Here is a 3,970-nt window from a genome sequence, read left to right on the forward strand (position 1 = left end):
TACAGTACCAGTGGCATATACTGACATCCCCGTAGCACACAGTACCAGTGGCATATAATGATATCACCGTGGAATACAGTACCAGTGGCATATACTGACATCCCCGTAGCATACAGTACCAGTGGCATATACTGACATCCCCGTAGAATACAGTACCAGTGGCATATACTGGTATCCCCGTAGCATACAGAACCAGTGGCATATACTGGCATCCCCGTAGCATACAGTACCAGTGGCATATACTGCCATCCCCGTAGCATACAGTACCAGTGGCATATACTGCCATCCCCGTAGCATACAGTACCAGTGGCATATACTGACATCTCCATAGCATACAGTATCAGTGGCATATACTGGCATCCCTGTAGCATACAGTACCAGTGGCATATTCTGACAACCCCGTAGCATACAGTACCAGTGGCATATATTGGCATCCCCGTAGCATACAGTACCAGTGGCATATACTGACATCCCCATAGCATACAGTACCAGTGGCATATACTGGCATCCCCGTAGCATACAGTACCAGTGGCATATAATGACGTCCCCGTAGCGTACAGTACCATGTGGCATATACTGACATCCCCGTAGCATACAGTACCAGTGGCATATACTGGCATCCCCGTAGCATACAATTCTAGTTAGCAGACAGTGCTAGCAGCACAGTGCCAGCAGCATACAGCACCAGAAGCATACAGCACCAGAAGCATATAACACCAGTAACTGACACCCCCTGTAGCACACAGCACCAGAAGCATATAACACCAGTAATGGACACCCACAGCAGCAAACAGCACCAGAAGCATATAACCCCAGTAACGGACATCCCTAGCAGCACACAGCACCAGAAGCATATCACTGGTAACGGACATCCCCAGTAGCATACAGCACCAGAAGCATATAACACCAGTAACGGACATCCCCAGCAGCACACAGCACCAGAAGCATATAACACCAATAACGGACATCCCCAGTAGCACACATCACCAGAAGCATATAACACCAGTAACGGACATCCCCAGTAGCACACATCACCAGAAGCATATAACACCAGTAACGGACATCCCCAGTAGCACAAAGCATCAAAGAGCATACAGCCCAAGTAGTATAGAGTCCCAGGAGTATACAGTACAAGCAGCGCACACTTCTAGTAGGGTACAATCCCAATGGTGCAAAGTCATATACAGACCCTGTAGTATAAACACTCAGAACAGAAGCATGCAGCAGATTACAGTCCAGTTAGCAGACAGTGCCAGTAGCACACTGCTTCTTCAACACGCAGTCCCAGTGGCAGACACCCTCAGTACCACAGAGTTCCAGTAGAAGATAGTCCCAGCTCAACACAGTCTTAGTAGCATTCAAGCTGAGTAGCACACAGACTCAGCAGTATAAAGCCCCAGTGGTATAAAGCCTTGGTAGCACACGGTTGCAGGAGTATAACGTCCCGGTAGTTAGATGTCTCAGTCCCAGTAGCATAAAGTCTCAGTAGTATACAGTCCTAGACCCATACATGCCAAGAGTATACATTCCCAGAAGTATAAAGTCCCAGTAGCACACCGTGCCAGAAGTATTAAGTCCCAGAAGTATAAAGTCCCAGTAGCACACAGTGCCAAGAGTATAAAATCCCAGTAGTATAAAGTCCAAGTAGCACACAGTGTCAGAAGTATTAAATCCCAGAAGTATAAAGTCCCAGTAGTATAAAGTCCCAGTCGCACACAGTGCCACAAGTATAAAGCCCCAGTAGTATAAAGTCCCAGAAGTATAAAGTCCCAGTAGCACACTGTGTCAGAAGTATTAAGTCCCAGAAGTGTAAAGTCCCGGAAGTATAAAGTCCCAGTAGTATAAAGTCCAAGTAGCACACCGTGTCAGAAGTATAAAATCCCAGTAGTAAAAAGTCCCAGTAGCACACTGTGTCAGAAGTATTAAGTCCCAGAAGTATAAAGTCCCAGTAGCTTACAGTACCACAAGTATAAAGTCCCAGAAGTATAAAGTCCCAGTAGTATAAAGTCCAAGTAGCACACTGTGTCAGAAGTATAAAATCCCAGTATTAAAAAGTCCCAGTAGCACACTGTGTCAGAAGTATTAAGTCCCAGAAGTATAAAGTCCCAGTAGCTTACAGTACCACAAGTATAAAGTCCCAGAAGTATAAAGTCCCAGTAGTATAAAGTCCAAGTAGCACACTGTGTCAGAAGTATAAAATCCCAGTATTAAAAAGTCCCAGTAGCACACTGTGTCAGAAGTATTAAGTTCCAGTAGTATAAAGTTCCAGTAGCACACAGTGCCACAAGTATAAAGCCCCAGTAGTATAAAGTCCCAGAAGTAAAAAGTCCCAGTAGTACAAAGTCCCAGTAGCACACTGTGTCAGAAGTATTAAGGCACAGAAGTATAAAGGCACAGTAGCACACTGTGCCAAAAGTATTAAGTCCCAGAAGTATAAAGTCCCAGTAGCACACAGTGCCACAAGTATAAAGCCCCAGTAGTATAAAGTCTCTGAAGTATAACGTCCCAGTAGCATAAAGTCCCATTAGTATAAAGTCCCAGTAGTATAAAGTCCTCATAGCACACTGTCAGAAGTTTTAAGTCCCAGAAGTATAAAGTCCCAGTAGCACACCGTGCCAGAAGTATTAAGTCCCAGAAGTATAAAGTTTAAGTAGCACACAGTGCCACACGTATAAAGCCCCAGTAGTATAAAGTCCCAGAAGTATAACGTCCCAGTAGTACAAAGTCCCAGTAGCACACTGTGTCAGAAGTATTAAGTCCCTGAAGTATAAAGTCCCAGTAGTATAAAGTTCCAGTAGCACACAGTGCCACAAGTATAAAGCCCCAGTGGTATAAAGTCCCAGTTGTATAAAGTCCCAGTAGCACACTGTGTCGGAAGTTTTAAGTCCCAGACGTATAAAGGCACAGTAGCACACTGTGCCAGAAGTATTAAGTCCCAGAAGTATAAAGTTCCAGTAGCACACAGTGCCACACGTATAAAGCCCCAGTAGTATAAAGTCCCAGAAGTATAACGTCCCAGTAGTACAAAGTCCCAGTAGCACACTGTGTCAGAAGTATTAAGTCCCTGAAGTATAAAGTCCCAGTAGTATAAAGTTGCAGTAGCACACAGTGCCAGAAGTATAAAGCCCCAGTGGTGTAAAGTCCCAGAAGTATAAAGTCCCAGTAGTATAAAGTCCCAGTAGCACACTGTGTCGGAAGTTTTGAGTCCCAAAAGTATAAAGGCACAGTAGCACACCGTGCCAGAAGTATTAAGTCCCAGAAGTATAAAGTTCCAGTAGCACACAGTGCCACACGTATAAAGCCCCAGTAGTATAAAGTCCCAGAAGTAAAAAGTCCCAGTAGTACAAAGTCCCAGTAGCACACTGTGTCAGAAGTATTAAGTACCTGAAGTATAAAGTCCCAGTAGTATAAAGTTTCAGTAGCACACAGTGCCACAAGTATAAAGCCCCAGTAGTATAAAGTCCCAGAAGTATTAAGTCCCAGAAGTATAAAGTGCCAGTAGTATAAAGTCCCAGTAGTATAAAGTCCCAGTAGCACACCGTACCAGAAGTATTAAGTCCCAATAGCACACCGTGCCAGAAGTATAAAGTCCCAGTAGCACAATGTGTCACAAGTATAAAGCCACAGTAGTATAAAGTCCCAGAAGTATAAAGTACCAGTAGTATATAGTCCCAGTAGCACACTGTGTCAGAAGGATTAAGTCCCAGAAGTATAAAGTCCCAGTAGCACTGCCTGTCAGAAGTATTAAGTCCCAGAAGTATAAAGTCCCAGTAGTATAAAGTCCCAGTAGTATAAAGTCACAGTAGCACACAGTGCCAAGAGTATAAATTCCCAGTAGTATAAAGTTCCTGTAGCACACAGTGGCAGGATATAAAGTCCCAGTGGTGTACAGTCCCAACAGCATTTAATCCGCCAGAAACTTGTGTGTTGGTAGACGCATATCCCTAGTCACTCAGAAAAGATAAAGAAT

The 3,970-nt window shown here is 44.2% G+C and overlaps 1 long non-coding RNA gene across 1 annotated transcript; it reads left to right on the plus strand.

The window, feature by feature from the left end:
- Positions 1–662: 662 nt before the first annotated feature.
- On the plus strand, positions 663–2,798 carry LOC147709637 (uncharacterized). Its single transcript, XR_015296563.1, has 4 exons — positions 663–815; positions 911–1,807; positions 1,918–2,268; positions 2,318–2,798. It is a non-coding gene; the product is annotated as an uncharacterized LOC147709637 (long non-coding RNA).
- Positions 2,799–3,970: the final 1,172 nt, after the last annotated feature.

Source organism: Lissotriton vulgaris, chromosome 6, assembly GCF_964263255.1.
Source record: "Lissotriton vulgaris chromosome 6, aLisVul1.2, whole genome shotgun sequence".
In the NCBI taxonomy this organism is placed as follows: domain Eukaryota; kingdom Metazoa; phylum Chordata; class Amphibia; order Caudata; family Salamandridae; genus Lissotriton; species Lissotriton vulgaris.